Here is a 12,724-nt window from a genome sequence, read left to right on the forward strand (position 1 = left end):
TGAAATACCAAAAATCTGATATAGGTTCATAATGTTCATAAAGCACATGAACATTGAGAGGAAAACCAAACCTAGACATTTACAGTTATGTCAATGTTTGCCCATCCAATAAGTCTATTAAAGAAACATATCCAAATTCTAATTTTCAAAATATAGCTCTTAGCTTTTTGCTGTTTCATGAAATAAGAATGTCCTGTATATTTACAATTTAATAATAAAATTTTATATTTTAATCTGTTCTAATTTTTAATAGTTTGATGCCAAACTTTATGCTTTTATTTTCAAGTTGTCAAATGGTTCACACCTCTAGATTTAATTATCCACTTTTCTTAGATGGCTTTTCTAAAGTTGACAAGAATACAAACAGAAATCCATACACTGCAATTATAATTGTCTTAATGGTTTGGGTAATACAGATTTTCCATTTACTTATTTTGACATTCCCTGACATATTCCCAATAATGAAATAAATAACACATCTGCATCAAGAACATAATATGGGATAAACCGCTTATTTTCCAAACACTATGATAGAGATTTGTTGTCAACTTTCCAGATGTATATTTCATTTTGAAAACTATAATATAAGAATTTTAGCATTCAAAAAGTCAAGTCTCAATGAAAGCTACAGCTATTGCTTTAAGAAATCATAAAAGCCTCATATTTTATAGGAAAGATATCTCTTAAGCCAGTGTAAAGATTTATCTGGTGATTTTGATAAATTAAGATGGTCAAACTACTTCTTTGGTTAGAGGCCAATACTCCATAAGAAAATGTAAAAACTCTGAACACCATAAATTCATATTAATAATATATAATATTATTTCCTAAAATGATAAAAAAAAAGGCACAAACAACAAAGGCCCAAAAAAGAATTACAACAATCAAGGCAAAATTTTAAAATCTGTAAAATCTCAGTGATTTAAGAACATGGATATAAATTATATAATTTTCTGAAATTTTCTCTTATGTGATAATTAGTTAACCATTTAAAATAAAAAAAAACAGGATTTGTGATTTGAAGACAAAAATTTTATTGAGAATCTTAGAAAACATATTATTTTTTATAAAGCTCTCTAACCTCTTAAAAACATAATAAAATTGAATTTTTGTTTTTGAAAGTTTTACTTTGCTTCAGGGAAGCTCTTCTTCTGTTTTGGTGAAGGAGAAATTAATCCCTCTAGTCTTATAATCATAAAAGTACCAAATTAAAAAAATATTAAAGAGCCAATAGAAGAAATATTATTGATAGATTAGGTGCTATTCCCTGGGAGCACATGTGTAATAGTAACGGCAAGGGAAGAGAAGTGATGCTTCTCCAATTATAATTCTGAGTCAAAAAATGCAAAACTACATTCCATCTTACACATACGCATGGAGCGTGATCACCTCTCAGTATGATCCACAGCTAGCGAAAGCAGCCATCCAGCCTCAGTTCCCAGAAATGCTCCTACAATCAAACTATTCCTTCTGTCACACGTTTGGATCCTATCTTGTTCCTATATCAGATTTTTGGTATTTCAACAAGCAGTATTTGAGAGATGATATCCTATAATTATGGCTAATGGGGAAATCTCATTTGTTATGAAAGAAAAGGTTTACAACAGTTAATTCTTGCAAAAATTCAGTTATAGTAGAAGATATTACCATACTGAATTGATAACATTTTAAGGAAATTTTGAAGCATTATCACTATGACATAAAGATTTTGAGTTGTTGTAGTGAGGAATAAAAATACTATGTTACATCTGCTTAGAGTTGTAGTTTTATGAAATATATTCCAATATTTTAATCTATTCATTTCATCCTGGAAACAATAGCATGAGGTTGAAAGAAAATGATTCATTTTATTCTTAATGTGTGGAAGAGAGAAACCCATAATTTCGAGGTTAAAGAATTTGCCTTAGACTAATGTCAGTTTCCCAGTTTCTGTAATAAACACCACACAATGAGTTGGTGAAACAATGACAATTTATGGTGTCATGGTTTCAGAGGCAGGAAGGCTGGTTTCTGCCCGGGGTGCATAGCGTTCTGGTGGCTGACAGTCTATTAGGTTCCTCAGCTTTTCAATCACATGGCTGTGTCCTTTTCCTCTCTGGTTCCAACTGACTTCCACCTTCATATTTTTCCTGTGGCTTTGCCTTTTATAAGGCCTTCAGCAAAAGGACTGAGAACAATTATTCAGTTGGGCCACATGTCAACTAAAAACATTTGCAATAGGTCCTTACATACAGTGGGGTTCACACCTGCAGGAATGGAATAAAGATTAAGAACATTTATTTCTGCGGTACTTAATTCAAACTATCACATTAGCAAATGTTATAAATGATGAAAAATAAACTTGAAAAACTAATTTTTTTTTATTTCATTGAGAAGGATGGAGATGATAGAATCTAGAGTATATAGAAACCAGATATGTTTCTCTTAGATGCAAAGTGGTCTCAAATACCATAATAAAAAGCAAGTTCTGAGTAGGATCCAGGGAAGCCTAACCCACAGAGAACCTATAAGAATACAAGATAGATGAGTAACCAATATGGGCAATCCTCAATATATACAATCAAAAGAAATCAAGGATAGACAATCAAGAGGGGTCGTCACCGATTCCAATTAACACGCAGTCCTTGCCCAGTTTCCGAATCTGAGCCAGAATCCTTTGACTGATGGAGAGAATAGTCCACAGGAGAAACAACCCTGTAACATCTCAAGTGTATATGATTATGAATCCTCATTACTTTCCCAAGGGACCCATGGCCATTTTCTTGGTTAAAAAATAAAATGAGTAAAGGGAATGTACAGATGTCTGGAATGAGTGCTTACATGTGTCAGTCCAAAACAATTTGCAAAGGCCATCCCAGCCCCTAAACTTCTGGGGAATCATGGTGGAAACTCATCTTCCAACTGCATCGCAGTCCAACTTCTCCCTCTATGCAGGCCCCTCCAGTCTCATTTTTTTGTTTCTAAAGGCATTCCCCAAGAAACTTCCTACATGGAAATCTATGTGTCTAAGTCTGCTTTCCCAAGAACTCCATCTAAGACAAATGCTAAACTTCTCTATGATTTGAATAAATTCACTGAATTACAAAGTAGATATTTTTATTTATCAGATTGGCAAGGTTAACAGATTAATAAGACCTTGTACTATCAAGGGTGTGAAAACACAGCAATTCAGAAAATGTCAATGGGAGTTTAAATGGATACTAAATTGCTAGTGGGTCATTTAGAAAATGTGTCAATTCAAATTCTGTGCACATTGATAGTGGCAATGCTTCTTTTAGGAATATGTACAGAAAATCGTGACTAAGAGTGAAGATATGTGGCTAAGTGTTTCATTTCAGAAATATTCATAACAACAAATTAGAACTCTGAAGGAAAAGAATTAAAGTTTTGTTATGTTCACATGCTTATGCTACACAGCAAGTGTCACACAGCTACATGGTGTGAATGTATACACATGTAATGCTTGCTTGGAAAGCACAAATTGTCATATATATATATATATATATATATATATATATAAAATGAATCCATCAAAAGCAGTCATATTTTATGAAAATTATGAGGTAATTTATGCTATGATTTCAGAAATTTACTTGTTCTTCATATTTCATTCATTTCCTGATTTTTTAATGAAAATTAAGAATAAAGGCATTTTATTTAAAAAGGAAAACAATGACAACTTTTGTGTCACTATTTACTTCTAGGTTTCTTGTTCTGCGTGGATTATTTAAAAGTTAGTCTTCAAAAAAAAAGTTAGTCCTTCAACGTTCTTACACACTATAATTTCCTAACATTAGTGGAGATAAGAAAATTAAGTGGGTTTCCCTGAGAGAAAATGATATATCAAAATTTTGGTTCTATTCTGTCTTCATCCAGAATTTTATTTACCAGATTAAGTTTCATAAATCACAGATAACATAAGCAATACCAAAAGAGACTCTTTTCGCCCTGTTCACAAACCTTCTCTTTCTCCTTTCTAAGTGTTTCTTTTGTTCTGATCTTTACTTCTCCCTTTAATTGTCTTGTTTTTTTTTTTCAGATTGATAAAGTGAGAGGATTATCATAGCACAGGGGCTGGCACATTAAGTTGTAATATCTTAATTATGAGGATTATTAGCACTCATGGGCATTATTCAGTCTGGCTGGTGGAAAATAGGGTGGTCCTTTCATCTGCAACTTATCAACGTTACTGTCCAATACTTCCCTCTATATAGAAGTGTAATGCAAGGTCTAAAGTTATCAGTATAATGCTCTCTTAAATCTTCCTGGCACTAACAACATAAGTACTTACTATAAAAGTCCCAGTCACTGCCCACAGCAATTCAGCAAGAAAATTGCTTAGTGCATACATTCTCTGTGCACGCTGCATTCCATGACTGGCAGAACCAAGAAAGAAAGGGAGTTTCAACTACATCAGATATTGATAAAGTAGAATACATGCACACGTTTTGGGGTGATGAAGTAAAAAATATTTCCACAGTTTTAAGTCTATCTACCCACAGTCAGACAAGTAATGGAAGAATAGGAGCCTCTACACATTATGAGGTGTGAGATGAAATGGATAGCCTAAAGAGAAAAGCAAAGTGACACAAGAAATCAAAGAATATTTTACCACAGAAAGAAAATCAATGAAAATGATGAACTGCTTATTCAAAGGAAATAATTGATTATTCCAGTTTCTACAAGAAGGCAGGTGCTGCAGATAATCGATCAGGATAAGCAGGACATTGGAAAGTGATCACATCTGGGAAAACCTAGATGTGATCATCTAAACATCTTTCTTATTCTAGTCCAAAAAAACCCAGCACTGTTTAGATGTTAGAAACACAATTTAAAATTAATTTATTTAGTGCAATAAAGTTCAAAGTCATTGGTGTATGCATGTTTTAAACTCTTCTCTACTTTTATACTTTTTACATGAAATATTCAAAAAGTATTAAGGATACAAGAAAGTAATGCGAAGTTTAAAGAATAATAATAAAATGACCCACCCATGTACCTACCAAACAACTTCAGAGATCTTAGTAGCCCCCTGGGTCCGCTTCCCTGCTGACATTCCCATTGCATTCACCAGAAGGTAACCACTCTCCTAAAATCTGATTTAATCATGTACTAGATTTTCTTTACATAATTATCAACTATGAATACATGCATAAACAGCATGAGATGCAATTTTTTAAATTTGAATAAATTGAATAAAACTGCATGTATTTTTTGAACTTGCTTTACTCAACTTTATGGTTTTCAAATACATACATTTTGATTGAAGCACACACTGCTTTTTATTCATTTTTTTGATATGTAATAGTCTATTGCATGATTTATCACAATCTATGCATTCAATTGACTACTGAAGGTAGTTGAGTTTTTTTTAATTTTGCCATCATAAAGGAGAACATCTTCTATTGCAAGCACCTAGTTAAAATGTATTTGATAAGGAAACTTTTTAAATCAATTTTGGGCCCAATAGCACTGTAAGAGAGTTAACTTTATTCTCAATCCCTGACAAAACTTGACAGTGTATACTTTTTAATTTTTGCAAATTAAATGTATTCCAAATTGTTTTTCATTTATATTTCCATGATTATTAAAAAGGCCGACTATTTTCTCATGTTTACCCAAGGTCAATGACCATACTTCTTTAAAACTGCCTCAGATATCCCTAACTTCTGTCCATCAATATAATTGCATAATTTATATACAAAATTATAAAAGTTCACATTAATTGAATCTAAAGATCATTTGTAGAGAACTGACATATTTTCAGTGTTGACTCTTTCCTATTCATAAACATATGTTTCCAACTCTTAAGTCTCTCAATTTGTCTAAAGTACTCCATGTAAAGGGAAAGATATGGAAGTTGATAAGTGTCTATAGGGATATAATTATCTGAAGAACAATAATAGAACTGATATCATAATCCAGGAGAAGTAAACTCCAGGTATACAGCATAAGGAGAGACTAAAGAAAGAACAACCATCTACTAAATGGAAATATGAAGTTAAATGACAGAATTAGTCCTAATATAAACAATAAGAACAAACTGACCAAATAAAAAAGTGACTCACACATTAGGTAGCTAATAAGATAAAAAGCTTCAACAAATAATCATTTATAGTAGATACTTTTAAAACAAAAACACAGAAACATTAAAATATAAGGATAGAAAAACATTTAAGGAAAAATATGAACCAAAAGAAAAGAAAAGTAGCAATATTAATAACTTCTTAATTAAATTTAAGGCTAAAAGGTGGGGCAGAAGGGCAAAAAGGTCACATATATACATTTTTATTTATAAAAGGAAAAAAGGTTGAAGAAAATATATCATAAATATACATGCAACTAACAATTCTGCATCAAACCATATCAAGCCACAAGTAACAAAAAAAGTGACAAATTTAAAGTATAATTGGAAATTGCATTACTTCCATTTCTAAAACAGAAGGGTCAAGTCGTCAAAAACAAAAAAAAAAGGGTTACTGAAGTCCAGAATGACATAATAAATAAGACTTAGGATCTTAGATATAAAGAAATTTCAACATTCAATAGAGAATAAATTTTCAATTAACAAAGAAACATTTTCAAAAGTAGGGTATAAAAAAGGCTCAATAAATTACAAAGGATCAAAATCATTTAGCCTATATTCCATGACAATGTGCAAAGAAATCAGAAATAACAATAAATGGATAGCCAAAATCAATATCCTATATATATAATTAAATAGCATATTACTAAATGATCTTTTGTCTAAAAAAAATTAAAGAGGAAAGTTAAATATACTTTAAAAAGTTCCCAAAATATTGCAGCAAAGTAGACCTGAGAAAATTATATAGTACTAATATGGTGAAAAAGATTAAGATACTCCCTAATACTGCAACTGCTTAAAAATGAGAGGTCCTGGCCAATGGCATAGGAAAAAAAAGGTGAAAGCATTAAAAGTCATGAGATAAAACTCTTCTTATTCACATATAATTATTTTCTAGAAAAAAAAATAAATAATGAATATATAAAGTTAAGAGACAGGCTTTAAGGCTATTAAGAGGATTCAGAAAGATTTTTGGATAAAAGATCAAACTATACAAAATCACAATGAGATACCCTTCAAAAAAAAAAAAAGAAAAGAAAAAATAACAAGTGTTGGCAAGAATGTAGGGAAATAGGAATCTTTGTACATTTCTGGTGGGAATCTAAAATGGTACAGCCACTGTGGAAAAGAGTTTGGTGTATCCTCAGAAAGTTAAACACTGAATCACCATATGACCTAGCATTCCTACTCCTAGGTGCATACCCCAAACAGTTCAAAGGATTGACATGAACTGAAATTTGCACACCAATGTTTATAACAGCAACATTCACAATATCCAAAAGGTGTAAGCACCCAAGTATCCATCAACAGATGAATGGACAAACAAGATGTAGCAGTGGCATATAGATACAATAGAATATTATTCAGTCATAAAAATAAATGAAATTGATACATGTTACAACATGCATGAATCTTGAGGACATCATATTGAGTGAAATAAGCCAGACACAAAAGGACAATTACTGCATGATTACATTTCTATTAAATACAGAGAATAAGTAAATTCTTAGAGAGAGAAAATAGATCGCAAGTTATCAGGAGCTGGAAGAAATAGGAAAATGGGGAGTTACTGCTTAACAGATAACAAGTTTCTGGTTGGGGTGATGAAAACATTTTGTTAATGGATGGTGGTGATGGTACATCATATTATGTATATAATTAGTATAACTGAATTGTATACAAGAAAGTGGATAAAATGGAATATTTTTGTACTCTTTATGTTACCACAATATTCTTTTAAAAAAAGGTTTATCTAGAAATTCAATAGCATATTTGCAAATTAGCAACTAAAATGTAAAACAACTAAACAGAATACCAACTAAATTTAAACTAACTAAAACATAATTAAAAAACTAGAAACTATTTACAACAGCAAAAAAACAATAGAATATTTACTTATTACATGAACAGAGATTACAGAAAAAAATCCATGAAGAATACTTTAAAACTCTAATGATATGTAGAAGAGCATCACTTCACAAAGAGTGAACAGTAATCTAAACTACGGACTCTAGGTTAATAGCATAGTTATAATAATATTGTCTCATCAACTGTAACAAAGGTACCATGCTAATGCAAAATGTTATTACAGGGAAAACTACATATGAAGGGGGGAGGATGTTATATAGGAGTTCTTTACTTTCTGCATATTTCTATAAACCTACAACTGCTTCAGAGTAAGAAAGGAGAGTATCTGAGTAGATGAAAAAATATTATAAAGATGTCAACTCTCCCCAATTTAGTCTAAAAATCCAGTGCAATTGTAATCAATGTTGCAATTGCTGAGAATCTGTATAAACTTACTCTAAAATTCATTTAAAGGCATAAAGCTCACAGTTATTATACATACCTTAAAAGAATAAGATGAAGGCAAAAGATGCTGCTTAGCTAGATTAATACTTTTAACAAATCAACACAAGATTGTAGAAAAAATACTGTAAATTGTTTCAACAATAGATAGACCAAGAATATCCAAACACAGACACACACTTGTATGGAAAATTACTTCAAAATAAAGGTGGCACCACATATCAATGAAAAAGATGATTTTAGAAGGTACTGAGAAAAGTGGGTCGCTATATATATAGAAAAACTGCATTTCTACAAGACAAATATTTAGCAGTCATTCAGAAGGAGGTTTAGATTTCTACTGATGTAAAGAAATCTCTAAACTATAATATGGAGTGGAAAAAACAGATCACAAAATTATAGTTAGATATCAATTCTGTACTCTAATGGAATAGAAAAAAAAGTTCCTGGTAAATTTATGGGTAATACTCTCTTTTTCATTTGTTTGTTTTGGCATGGGCAGGCTCCAGGAATGAAACCCGGGTCTTCAGCATGGCAGGCGAGAATTCTGCCACTGAGGCACTGTTGTGCTGCACAATACTATCTTTTTAAAAACTGTTCTGTATTTTCTAAACTTACCTGAGCAATCATGAAAATGAAAAAAAAAACTTTCTTAGGTTAACTGGTATATGTTGATTCTATCTAAAATGAGGGTAAAGCTTATCAGGCTATGTTTGCCCCCCAAAAGGTAATTCTTAAAGTATTTTAAATATTAAAATCCTATAAATTCTAAATGTCTGTTCATGCCACTGTCCCTCAATTCTTCTGGGTATATACCAAGTACTGGTATTGCCGAGTCATAGGCAATATTTAGTTTTCTGAGGAATCATCAAACTGACTTCCACAGCAGCTGAGCCATTATACATCAGTGAATGTGTTCCAATTTCCCACATCCTCTCCAACATTTATAGCTTCCTGCTTGTTTAATAGCAGTCATTACAGATGTGAGGTGGTATTTCATTGTCATCTTAATTTGCAACTCCCTTATAGGCAATGAAGATGAGCAGTTCTTCATGTGCTTATTTGCATGCCGATGTTCACAGCAGAACTATTCACAATTGCAGAGATGGGAACAATTGACAAGTACCAATCAACAGATGAGTGGATAAAGTAAATGTGGTATATACATATGATGGAATATTATGCAGCAGTTAGACAAAATGATGTCGAAAAAACATATGTCAATGCAGATGAATCTTGAAGACAAAATGCTGAGTGAAATAAGTAAGACACAAAAGGGCGGATACTATATGATTTCATTATTAAGACTCTGGTAAAGCCTCTAGGGTTTTGGAGTAGCTAGAAGGAAAAATCTGAGATGAGGGAATGGTAGCCCATGACAAACTCTGGGACCTGTTCTGTAGCTGCTTGTTGAAGAGTATTTAAAAACTATTGCTTTTTTCTTTCTTTACTTTATATATATGTTATATTTTATAACAAAGAAGGTTAAAAAATGAACCTAAGCAGCTGTAGTAATATTAGATAAAATAAACTCCTGAAGTAAAAAATTTGAAAATGCTTAGTGACATAGGTCACTGCTGTAACAAAGTTGATTTATGTAATAACTTTCTACTTGATATTTTGAGAATGTACACACTTTTGATAGTTTATCAAATAGTATTTAAGATAGCACTTAATCTTTAGAATTTAAGAATCCTTGATAGCTGTTTCTGCAAATCTGTTTTCCTTTCTTGCTTTAATTTTAAATTGGTTTATGAAACGTATTGTATAAACAGGCTTTACAATGATAATCTAGATATTTTATTTAATTATGCCTATGGATAAGCTAACTAAGATATTCATTTTAGGTGGTTAATATTTTCATATGTTGTAAAAACTTTTGTATCTTTATATTTTCCTGAAATTAGGAAAATGTTTAGTAACATAGGTCATTACCATAGCAATGTTGATATTTATAAAAACTTCCTACTTGATATTTTGAGAACATTCAGTTTTGACAGCTAATCAAATGGTATTTAAGTTAGTGTTTAATATTTAGAATTTAAGAAACTCTGCTATTTCCTTGTTGCCTTAAAATTTTTAATTGGTTTATGAAACTTACTGTACAAACACACCTTTTACAAAGATTATTTAGACTCTGTAAATATGCTTATGGATAAGCTAACTAAGAAATCCATTTTTGGTGGCTCTAAGTGTATGGTTTTTCTTCAATAAAAATATTTCTTTTAATCCTATAAAATCTATAAAATCAGTCCCTCCTTGAGCTGATACAGAACTTTCACTGCTTTTCTAATCTCCTAGCTCAAAATTTCCAAACAAAATTAACATTAATTTCTGAAGTTGGCAGTTTTTTTCACTTATTTCTCTTCATTGGAGAGAGACTTTCATTTCAGTCAACAATACTAAGTTGGAAATTAGTGGGACAAGCAGAAGTCAGTTCAAATGAAGATGTGTATTTTCCTCTTAATTTCTCATAAAACTACTTCAGAATGGAGAAGAACATTTTCCAATATCAAATTGCTCTACAAATACTATGACTACAAGTCCAGAGCAGATTTTGTTTCTATTCCATCCAAGAAATACATATTTTTGGCAAATTCATTGTCTATTACTGATGAATGTGAGAGAAGAGCTTATTGTTGGCAGTGTATCCAAAATGGACAAGGCACATACCTGGCTTCTTTCCAAACCTGTCCTTATAAAGACCATTTTGTAGATAAGGAACTTAAGGATCAGACGATAAATAATTTACCAAATTGCCAGCCAGTAATAGAGAAGAAATCTGAGTTCAAGCTTCAAAGACTGTGCTGTTTCCATTTCCACACTGAAATCTCAGAAAGATCTGTATAAGTAAAGTTGGTAATTGACATTTGTTGAATGTCTTCCCTATGCCAAGTGCCTCACTGATATTATCTCATTAAATAGTCACAACTACTTGTTAAGAGGACGCTATTCTTCACATTACAGAGACGAGAAAATTGAGATAGAAGTTAATTGTCCAATGCCAGTGTTTTAACAATATTTTATCTGGTTTTATACTCTGTGCATATTTCCCAATACTCTTAAAAAACTATTTGGCAGGATAACGTATTGAGATACTCATCTTTTTTTTGTCCTTATTGTATGACATTTTCCCCACCAGGGAAATCCTTTTCCTTCTCTCTTGCCTTGGGGAGGTAGGGTAGATGTCTCAAATGAGGACACTGGACCAACTGCATTACCTATAGCTGGAACTTGTTAGAAATGGAAATTCTCAATGCCTACCTCAGACCTACTGAAACAGGAACTCTGATAGTGGAGCTCAGCAGCCTGTGCTTTATCACGCTCCCAGGTGATTCTGAAGCATGCTGAAGTCTGTGAACCACTAACCTAGGGGAAGGTTTCCTTGTGTACTGGATCAGAAGAGTTGTCTGTAGACAAACTGCTTTCCTAGCTTTTGATATCCTGAGAACTGCACTCTTTGTTAGAATAGAAATATTTATGAAACTAGGAAACACATGAAGATCAGAGGTTCTCCTAGCATCTTTGTGGTACATGTTTATTTAACAGTTTAACTTTTATTTTCCAGGATGTGGAAAGAATACCAAGTGCGTCGGAGAAGTAGAAGAGAACTACTAGACTTTGGAACAATACTTCTTGGCCAGCCAGTGATAACTATTATCCTGAGAGACCACTACAAAAGTCAAGGCCATGATGTCATAGGCATGGTGAAATTCAATGTGGTGGTGGGATTCAATCTGAATTGAATAAAGTAATATAGTATTTATTTCATACAAAAGTTTGTAGAGAAAAACTTTATATCTACTATAAAATACATTCTAAAGGAATCTTGAAAGAAATAGCAGTTCAACCCATAATAGTGAAAGCATTTTAAAATGCACTTTTGTAGTAATAAGAAACACAATCTGTCCTCCCTTGTTTACTAAAGCAAAAAAAAGCATGCATATCTACTTGAGTTATGAACATAGACGATAAAGTTAACATACTTTCAATCTCTTAGCTGCATACATAGTTATTTATTTTAGGAGACATAAAAAAGAGCTTTCAAATTTGAACTTGTAGACTGGTTGCTGCTTATTACAGGAAGGCCCAGAGATTCAGAATTATGTGGGGAAAATATTCTAGATTTAAAAGTTGTCTGCATATAAAGAATTAAATAAACTTATTCATCTGTGTTATTACTCTCTAGAAGATATGTTTTAGAAAATATTTTATAAAGCAGGTGCCTGGGGTGAAGACTACCTCCGAGGTTTGCCAAATACTCTGACCTTTTTAAAAATCACACTTGCTGCCATTCAAGTTAATTCTCCAAGTAATAAGGATAACAGC

The 12,724-nt window shown here is 31.9% G+C and overlaps 1 long non-coding RNA gene across 4 annotated transcripts in view; it reads right to left on the reverse strand.

Moving 5' to 3' along the window:
* Positions 1–1,803: 1,803 nt before the first annotated feature.
* LOC143673469 (uncharacterized) overlaps positions 1,804–12,724 on the reverse strand; it is a 124,143-nt gene continuing 113,222 nt past the window's right edge. For all 4 annotated transcript variants that reach the window (XR_013170380.1, XR_013170381.1, XR_013170379.1 and 1 more), the window contains one exon: positions 1,804–2,246. This is a non-coding gene — a long non-coding RNA (uncharacterized LOC143673469). The remainder of the gene's footprint in view (positions 2,247–12,724) is intronic.

Source organism: Tamandua tetradactyla, chromosome 2 (genome assembly GCF_023851605.1).
Source record: "Tamandua tetradactyla isolate mTamTet1 chromosome 2, mTamTet1.pri, whole genome shotgun sequence".
Lineage (NCBI taxonomy): Eukaryota > Metazoa > Chordata > Mammalia > Pilosa > Myrmecophagidae > Tamandua > Tamandua tetradactyla.